We start from the raw sequence: 10,686 nt of genomic DNA, 5'->3' as shown, positions 1-10,686 counted from the left end.
TTGCAAATGGACCTTTGTGGTGGAATTGCTCATTATCCCCATAATTTCAGGAAGTAAAGGAAGACCCGAATTAATTTCCAAGCCCAAGAAAGATAGAAGAGAAACAAGCAGCTTTCCTCTGGCAACAAGAAGAAGGGGACAAACTGACCCGACCTGCCTGTCTACACATGATCACATCTGACGGAGTCTATTTGTTCCTTCTTGTCCCCATGCGCAGCAACAGGAAGACACAACTTCCACCTTGCCCAGAGGAAGACGCAGGTGTGATTCAGCAAGCCGGCCTTTCCACACGAAAAACATCTGCCCTTCGTCACACCACAGGCTGGTGTCAGGAGATGTGCTGGGGAGGAGAAAGGGAGTATGGCACCCGAACGAAAGGACTCACCCTGAGGAGGACACGAACAAAGAAAACCTATCGGGTCTCTACGTGGAGTTAAATAAAATGGGAGTCATGATTATAGATAACAGTCTCTGGATAAATTAACAATTTTCACCCTGGCATGTGTTTGTACGTGTGGTATGCTGGAGTGAGAAAAGGGAGGAGGAGAGGTTGTAAGTGGAGTGCAGTGAGCTAGAATGTTCTAACATGTTGCTAAATGACAGGAGAGTGGGGTGGTGTGCCTGATGGGCTGTCCTGATGCTTGGCTATTTCATCAGAGGAGATGGAAGATGTCAGCAGGCTCAACGTCTCAGTGCGCCCATAGAAATGCCACTGTACTTTCCTAAAGGGAAATGGTGACTTCTCAGACGGGGAAGGGGCTGCAGTGAATGCAGGAGATGCTGTCATCAGGCAGGACCAGTGGGCCTGGCATCCGGCGTGTATTCCAGTGGCTTTGCATGGGAGACATGATCAATGGCTGTTTTCGAAAGATCTTGGCTTTAGGTAAATTTACTTCCCCATCATGAGTGCCATGCTATCAGAAAGACAAATTAATTTAACATGAGTGACTTACTGCTCCCTTATGAATTACTTTCCCATTGTTTTCAATAGCATCTCTTTATCTCTAGCACAAGGAAACACAGTTGACCTTTACCAGCCTCTTTTATAAATGAACCCAACTGCAGTTCAGCTTTTCCACTTTCAGATCTTTATCTCCTGGCACCTTGAATCCAAGCTCATCTGAATGCAGGTCCAGCTGCCTCTCTAATGGTATCTATCCATTAATTAAACACTCGGTGCTTAACAGCTTGCACACCAGCCGCTGTAAAGGATGAGAAGGCAGTTCTCCTTTAATCTACAAATATTTATTTTCTTTTAGGGGGATTGGTTAGGAAAAGATTAAGTGTATACGAGGATAACCAGCTTATGGAGAATGTGCGTGTTGTGCTGGAAGTTTCCTGCCGAGTCACATCAGGTGCAGTTAGTAAGCAGGAAGGCAGGCTCCTAAGCCCTGCAATCAAAAATTATAAAGTACTGTTTAAAACAAGCATCTTCCTCCATCTGGGCTGAGGAATGTGTCTGTGTTTTCTGAGTATTTTAATGAGTGCATGCGAATGAGTTTACGGAGAGGAGTGAATATAACTCACATAGAACCGGACTCTGATATTTATGGGATCCTGTCTGCACAGGAGCCGGGTCGTGGCTTATATATTCTTATCCGGCCACAGTGCATTATGGGACCCTCCTTTTACATTTACATTTGCTCCATTTACATTTTTCCTTGTTTCTCAGACTCATTCATCACTGAACTGTATAGAAACTGTCCTAGAATAACAAAATAATAGGTTGAAAGTCAGACATAGCATTAGCTTTTTAAAAATGTTCTTTTAACTAGAGAAGCAGTATATGTGTGTGGTGGAATATTAAAAAATACTTACAAGCAAAACTGAAGAAAGAAAGGGATTATATTGTAAATACCTACAGACTGTACAGTCAATTCCTTAGTATATATCCTTCTGGATCATTTTTTAATTTTCGTATGTCTTTGGGGATAAAGTTTTGTAATCTGCTTCTGTAGTTAACAATGTCTATTTTTCCACTTTAGTATATTTTTATCTTCTCAAGTACCGAACCATATTCACATTTTTATAATTAATTCAAAAATGTCCTTTATATTTAGCTTGTCCAAACTAGCATCTCATCCCGAACCACACATTCCCTTTAACTGTTATATGCCTTAGGTCTCTTTTAATCTAGGCTGATATATAGCCTCATGCATTAATGTTTTAGAGGGAGTGGATTGTCCAGGACAAGTTTCCATGGCTTAGTTTAGGTTCTTTGAAAGCAGAGCCTGAAATAAAGACTTTTGTTCAAGTGGTTTCTGGAATGTGATTTCATGAAGAAGAAGTGAGGGAGCAGTAAAACAAAAAGGGAGAAGTAAATGCTAACAGGAACATGTACTATTGACACAGCGATTGTAAGAAATGGGGTTCGATTCTGCCAGGACTGATGACAAGCACCCGAGATATCTCTGGGATTGCCCACCTGACAGACAGTAGTCTGAGGTATTAACCACTGACTCATCTTGGGAAGGAGAAGCTTTGCTTCCAGCTGTGCTTGTGCATGTAGAATATCATGTTGTCTCCAAGAAGTGAAAGTTTGACTTTGTCTTTGCCAATTTTGATGCCTTTGATTTCATTTCGTTGTCTGATTGCTGAAGCTAGGACTTGCAACACAATGCTAAGCAACAGCAGTGAGAATGGACATCCCTATCGTGTTCCTGATCTCAGGGGGGCAGACTCCACCAAAAGTCTGCTAGAACTGATACATGAATTCAGCAAAGTCTCAGGGTACAAAATTAATCTACAGACATAGGTTGCATTTTTATACACCAATTACGAAGCAACAAAGAGAAATAAAGAAACTGATTTCATTCACAACTGCACCAAGAAACATAAAATACCTAAGAATAAACCTAACCAAGATGTAAAAGTATGTGAAAACTATAGAAATCTTATGAAGGAAATTGAAGAAGATACAAAGAAAGAGAAAAACATTCCATGCTCATGGATTGGAAGAATAAATATTGTTAAAAATATCAATACTACCCAAAGCAATCTACAATTCAATGCAATCCCAATCAAAATTGCACCAGCATTCTTCTCAAAGCTAGAACCAACAATTCTAAAATTTGTTTGGAACCACAAAAGACCCTGAATAGCCAAAGTAATATTGAAGAAGAAAACCAAAGTGGGAGGCATCACAATCCCAGACTTTAGCCTCTACTACAAAGCTGTAATCATCAAGACAGTATGGTATTGGCACAAAAACCAGCTGTGCTTCTGCAGACCTATCAGAGGAAGTTCTGGGCAAGAATGCAGAGAGGCTCACAAAGCTTCATTCAGAAGTGGGCCAAGGGGATGTGATGTGGGCAAACCAGCAGCTATAGCCCATGTTACGGCTTTGTAGGTATTTTCTTCTTCATTTTTTCCTCCACATAGTATTATTCATTTTCTTATTCTATAGGACCATTTCCTATACGCAAAAAGTTATCTAAGGCCAGATATAGTTAAATTAAGCATTGAGGGGGAAAGAATGGCTTTATTACTATTATTTCTGTATGCCTGCAAAGATGGGCTAACACCTTTTCTTTTCAAAAGATTAGTCCATCAAAATTTTACTGAGCAACAGATGTTGAGGTAGGTGCTGAAAGAAAACTGCCCTTAATTTTACCAAGTGTTGTAAAATAAAATATTGTGGTGATACGGCATAATTTTATATGGAGTATGGTGTTGGATCAGAGGAGAACGTGATCAATTCTTCCATCATAGTGAGGGAGGAGGTAGAAGGATAAAGAAATATCTTCGTTAATGCGCTGATGTTTGACCTGGGTTTTGACACAAGTAGGTGGGGAGGGATGGATTCTAGGCTGAATTATATTGGGAACAAAGGTTATAGGTATGAAAAGAAACTTGTCTGGGAAACTGAAAGTCATTCAGTATGACTGGTGAGTGGATATAACGGGGTGAAGGCAGAGTTTAAAAAAAGAGGAAGGGACAGACCATGGAGACTTGTACATCAGACTAGGTAACTGTCTTCACTACTGAGCAGACATGGAACATTCCTGGCAGGAACATGGAATGCTCAGATGTGTTCAAAACTGTTGAGTTTGGGAATAAACAAAACTGTGATTTAAAAAAAAAACCGAGAACCTTTTCTAGAGGGCAATCCAGTGGGTAGTTACAATTTAGTGAAGACTCTAATTACAGAAGCATAACTTCACATGATTTATAAAATGCAGCTGTGCATGTCTTGGGGGCCAAAGAACTGTATTAGACAGTAAATGTGTGACATAGAAGCTGAACAGGAGGGCCGAAGAAGCAGTAGGACTGGAGCCCCAAGGACTGCGTGTGCAGGAGCCGAGTTCTTTTTCTCTGCTATGTTGTTCCTTGTTGTCAAGGGTCTCACTCAGGTCTTCCACTCATGTCAAGTGCAGTGAATATCCGTATGATCATTGTTCAACATTCTCTATCTGGCGTGTTACTTCTATCTGTTTCACTTATATCACTGGCTGTGGCTTTGTTCTTTCATTTGGGATAAATTTCTCTGTCTCCTCATTTTGTCTCCCTCTCTGTGTCTGTTTCTCTGTGTGAAGAAAGGCAGCTATGTCTTCTGCTCTTGAAAGCAGTGACTTTATGAAGAAGAGGTCCTGGAGTACCCTGCTGTCCTCTGTTCACCAGAACCTGGCACTTCAGTGGAGTATCCTACGTGTGGTGCTTATGCCCTGCTGTTGTGTCTGAGTCACTGATCCTTTCTGCAGATGACTGCCCTGACGCAGTCTGTTGTGGGCTGTGCTGGCTCTCTGGGGTGTTAGTGGGGCCCAGGCAGGCCAGCTCTGAGGGGGCGTGCTTGCTGGGAACTTGGGAGTTGGCAGCGGTATTAGCAAAATTTGTTCTGGACCACTGGTCCTATGACAGAATCCCCCAAGTGCTGTGGAAGCTGGGTGCTACCTGACGTGGAATGCAGCCAGTGGCTAGGTGGGTTGTGCATGTAGCTGTAACTAAATTTGCCCTGAGCCCTGGGCTGAGGCCACAAGAGTCTGTGCACCGGGCCTCCTGCAGGTGGCTTTGTGTTTATGCTGGGGGGGGGGTGGAGAGCAGGGGAGGAAAATGCTGTCTGCCAGCTCCCTAGTTTTTAAAGAAGTTCCTGAACACTCTCCGAAATCAGTATGAACAAATCTGCTTCCCAATTGCTCCTGGTGTTGTGTAAACAGCCATTTTTATGTTGCCTCTGTGCAGGCTGTGTACAGGAGTTGATAGGCATGAGTGGAAGCAGACTTTAGAAAGGTTGGAAACAGTATTAGAGGGGTCTAAGGCAGATCTGCTGCTCAATGATGGCCCAGTTCTAGAGACTTAGGTCAAGTCCTGCAAAGAGAGACTAGAGGCCAAGATTCGTGGAGCTGTTTCCATGAGGAAGTGTGAGGCAAGGGGCAGTGGCAGAGTGGTCTGGTACCCAGGAGATGAAGGGCAGCACAAGGTTGAGAAGAGTATTCTCCACTTCCACAGGAACACAGGGCCACACTAGCTCCCTGAAGTTTGGGGAAGATCAGGAGACTGCTTCCTTGGCAGAGATGTTCAAGTTCTCAAAGCAAGCATGTCTGGTAGGACATCTGCAGGTGCCTTTACACATAGTAGTTACAAAGGAGGAGGCTGGAGCAGACCAGAGAGAACATGACAGATGCTGCAACGTAACCTGACTGAACTAACTACTTGGTATGTAGGTACTTTAGGGTGATCCCATGGAGACTCCCCAAAATCATTAGGCCAGACTTCATAGTGGACTGCCTAAGTTAGTGTCATTTTTGTTAACACAGATAGTGTAAGTCTCATTTGTTTCCATACATGGGTAAGGTCTGTAAGATATGGGCTGAAAATAATGCTAGATTCAGGAGTATACCTGGTTGGGTCTTGTGGCTCTGTAAAAAAGCATCTAGAAAGCCTCTCCTACATGTGTTTGAGGCACCACTATGATGGTGCCCATCTTGTGGTCGTATCTTCCTAGATGTGCAGTACTTTTATGGATTACACCATAAAGATTAGAAATCCTTCAAACACGAGATATAATCATGGGAAGAGCCAGTCTTTGCTCTAGTTCACCCTTTGTTGGTTGGCTTATCTCCGCACAAGTATTGATTACTGCAAGAGGAAGAGGCTGTATATTCAACCCCTTCTGCCAAAGTAAGAAGATTTATCTGAGCAGAAATAATAGGAGACAGCAAGAAGAGGGGAACTATAGACAGGAATCAGCTACATTCAATGAGACAGTGATGTCTGGAGGAGTCAGTGACAAAAAGGAGAAAAATCAGAGCAGCGTCACTCTCTAGAGCATGGCCAGAAGCACCTCCAGGTGATGTATGATGATACAGCCTGCTGAGTGCTACCTTCCTAACTGGGCTACGTTAGGCTTTCATGAACAAGCAGATTTATTGTACTGTCACTGGTACATCATCGAGCAAAGAAGTTGCAAGGAATTGTGGGTAATGGGCTTTGTGTTTTTTTTCTGGTTGAAGCCAACAACCTGCCTCCTTTATCTCAGCAAGCAGGAGACTCAGAGACAGAGCAAATTGGAATTTATACGTTCATTGACTATGTTCCTATCCTTCTACATTGTGCTGTAGCATGTATTGGACTTTTCTTGTGACAAAAATAATGTAATAAAAGTAAAACAAACTACAGTCATATATAATGTATATATATATATACATGGAAGGTATGTTCACATACCCTTTCGGTGACAAAGTCACTTGGTATGCTGTTTGAAGAGGCAGTCTAGATACTTGGCAAAATTTAAAATATGAAATTTCCTTTGATCCTGCAATTTCACTACTAGGGAAATTTCTCTACAGATATACCCATATGAATGTGCAAAGATAGATGGAAGGATAATCACAGAAGCACCATTCCGAGGTGAAAAAATTGTAAGCAATCTACAAGTTGGACACTAAGGGATTTGATTAAACAAAGCATAGTGCAACTTTATGACAAAATATTACCCAGCATTACAATGAGTAGTGCGCATTGGAAAAGCCAGCTGTACAACGATTCCATTTCAAACACATGTACATGTATGTACGTGTATATGCCTAGAACATTTCTTACAGGAATGAAAACTGAAAATCATTTTTTGGAAAATATGTAGGGATGGAAGTTAGAGGCTGCTGTACAAGGTAAAAAAACAGAAAACAAAAAACACACAAACAAACAAAATTGCCAGCATCTTTTACTAATGAAAATTTTAAACACACTCAAAAGTGAAAAACAAAAGGGAATATAATTAGCTTTCAGGATTTTTGTGAGCACAGCCTTCCTCAAGATAAGTGGGGGACCCAAATGACTAATCAAGGTACATCCCTGTCGTGTAAACTTATGCTTATACATCTATCCTCAATGGAGTTTTTTTCTCCTTCTTTTCTCTTTCAGTATGATTTCTAGCAACTGCAAAATAAGTCGAAGAAGAAGAAAACATGAATTGAGTAAAAGTGGTTGTGCAGAATTATAAAAAAGCATCTAGAAATGGTAGGAAAAAGTCCTGTTGATAGCCATCAACTAAGAGGAACGTACTATTTACTTTCTTCTGCTCTTTGATACTGGTTATTTCTGTATGAGGCTACTGACAATGCTATTTTGAACAAACTCATAACTCTTTCAACAACATTGAACTCCCAAGAAGTTGAGGTTGGAGTCCTTAATGTTCTTCCTATGTCAAGCTTGCAGGTAAAGGGAAGCCAGTTTGCTTCAGAGCAACAGTGTCTTCAGTTCTCAGTTGGAATTTGAGCTTAGAGACCACCACATCCTGAGATGTCACTCACTATTTGTTATTACTCGTAAAGAAAATCTGTGCACAAAGCCTATGCAAAACTGGTTAAAGTGAGCTTTTTTGATCGAATGTCTAATTTATTAAACTGACCACTTTCTACTCCATAGGCATCGCTGAGCACTTTCTATGTATCAGACCCTGCTAGACACTGGGGATATAAAGATGAAACTGCGTATTCTTAGAGTTTATAATCAAATCGAAGAAGTAAACATAGGACACACAAATTACAATATAGCAAATTAACTGCAATGCAGTGAGTAGATCCAAAGTAGAGTCACCAAGAAACACGCACACACACTGATATTTATAACTGGAAAACACATGTAGACATCATCCTAAGCTTTTCTGAGGATGAATTGTACAGTGTTGTAAAATAGCAAGCTAATGGTGGGGACAATGGTCTTGGGGAAACATAAACCATGATAGAAATTTGTGAAATGCATCCTGTTTTCATTCTTGAAAGCTTCCCTATTTCCCCGATAAACATTGTAATAAAAATCAAGGTCCTCAAATCTGTTTTGATTTGCAAATCTGTTCCCTGAGAAAAAAATTTTTCCTTCTGAATATTGTACAAGAAACAATTAGATTTGGATTATTTACAAAAGCCTAGAAAATTTTGAAGCCAAATGTAGTAGCTATCAATAAGTAAACAAGAAAGCTCTTGACATTCTTAAAGACGAATAGATTTTTCTTTTCCATTTTAACATCTTCCAGATTTGTCAATTCCATTTACTTTTAATTATACCACATGAGTAAACCACATGGAAAAACAATAGATCTGTGTATGTTACTTACATAATGAAAGACAAATAGATCTAGCAAATTACACCAAAAAGAATAAATACGCATATATTCTTTCTTTGTTTTTTGTTTTCACAAGCACCACTCAGATTTACTTTAGCAGTAGTATAAAGGAAGAGCAAAAGGAATATGAAAGTAAATCTAGGATTATGTCCAACTAAAATAATAGAATTAAAAACAAAGAGCCCAAAAGCTGTATATAATAGTAGACTGGGCCTCCCTTATCTGTGGTTTTGCCTTCCCGGGTTTCAGTTCCCTGAAGTCAACCATGGTCCAGAAGAAGATGACCCTCCTTCTGACATATCATCAGAAGGTTAACAGTAGCCTAACACTACATCACCATGCCTGCATCATTCACCTCACTTCATCTCATCATGTAGGCATTTTATCATCTCACATCACCACAAAAAGGAGGGTACGTACAGTATATTAAGATATTTTGAGAGAGATCACCGTCACATAACTTTTATTACAGTTTAGTTATAATTATTTATTTACTTATTATTGTTGTTAATCTCTTACTGTGCCTAATTATCAATGAAACTTTATCATAGGTATGTATGTCCAGGAAAAGACATGGCCTATATAGGGTTTGGTACAATCTATGGCTTCAGGCATCACTGTGGGTCATGGAATGGATAAGGGGGTGGGGGGACTACTGTAACAATTTTTTGTTGTGTAGTTTGATATTTAGAGCCCTCTAGAATGTGAACTTTTTCTTACTTTCGAGAAGGCTTTGGAGTTTTCCCCATGTAGGGTTTGCATATACACTAGGATGGAATCAGGAAAGACATCTGAATTGACATTCAAAATCTCTTGAGCTACTTACTGGCCATGACAGAGTACCCTTTTCCCCCCATCATTTTCATTTATATGCATTTACAGCATTTTTCTGCAAATATGTTTTATCTTCCTTCTGTTCGCTGCCAGGAAGATGGACCAAATTTTAAAAATTCCATTTATTTTTCAAGACTGATATGTACAAAATATGGCCTTTGCAAACAAATGAGATTTAGGAGAAGAGTGAGTGAATGCCTAGACCTGAACCTCCCCTTCATAGGCTCATTTGGGTGGCTATATCCTTAAAATTTTTTTTAATGTTTATTTATTTTTGAGAGAGAGAGAGACACAAAGCTTGAGCAGGGGAGGGGCAGAGAGAGAGGGAGACACAGAATCCGAAGCAGGTTCCAGGCTCTGAACTGTCAGTACAGAGCCCGACAAGGGGCTCGAACCTACAAACAGTGAGATCATGACATGAGCTGAAGTTGGACGCTTAACCAACTGAGCGACCCAGGTGCCCCATGGGTGGCTATATCCTTAAACAGGGGACAAAAAAATGTAGTTAGATAACTTGATCTACTAATGTCTTATTTTTTCTACTCTATCAAATATCTTGTAAATAAAGGTGTTCCTCTTAGTTTTATTCGGACAAATAAGCTCTGTTTGATATAAGAAAGGGGAGGCGTGTTTTGGTAAAAAACAATAATAACAACAAAGGAATTGATAAAATAATGAATATTTAAAATTAGGTTTATGGAAAGATCAATACTTGAAATTGTGTAGATAATTTCTTTATTGTTTTAAGATAACTAGACTGACTTTGAAATCAAATCATTTCCTAAACACCTCATGAAACTGTCAGAGAGTGAATGAATTCAAAGATGATTTCATCATTACATATAAACAAAAGCAAATAAGGAAAGCTACAGGAAAATGCCCAAGGACATTTTCTCATTAGATGAACATGTGAGGTCCTACTGGTCATGGATTAACTACTTGGGGTATTTTTGATTTTGAAATTGCTGGACCATTCACATGGGAAACAAATGTCACCACTGTTTCTGTGATAAAGATTTTCCATCATTATTTTTTCTTTACCCTTTTGCCATCTCATGTGCATCATGGTGCTTGCGGCAGGGTGTTACCTGTATTTCTAACTGCACTTTTAAGACTGAAAAATTCTAGTACTTCCCAGTTAGCCAGCCAGACCTGCTTCAACAAGTTAGGAAAAGAAATGCATTTGAAACACCAAGTCCCTGTCTCACAGAATGTGGCATTTCATGGATAACATTGACCCAGACAGCCAGCTAGCAATATTCTTTCATGTATAGGATAGTAGGTCAGCAGGA

This window comes from Acinonyx jubatus, chromosome A2, assembly GCF_027475565.1.
Source record: "Acinonyx jubatus isolate Ajub_Pintada_27869175 chromosome A2, VMU_Ajub_asm_v1.0, whole genome shotgun sequence".
In the NCBI taxonomy this organism is placed as follows: Eukaryota; Metazoa; Chordata; class Mammalia; order Carnivora; family Felidae; genus Acinonyx; species Acinonyx jubatus.
Note: the sequence above shows the minus strand (reverse complement) of the source record.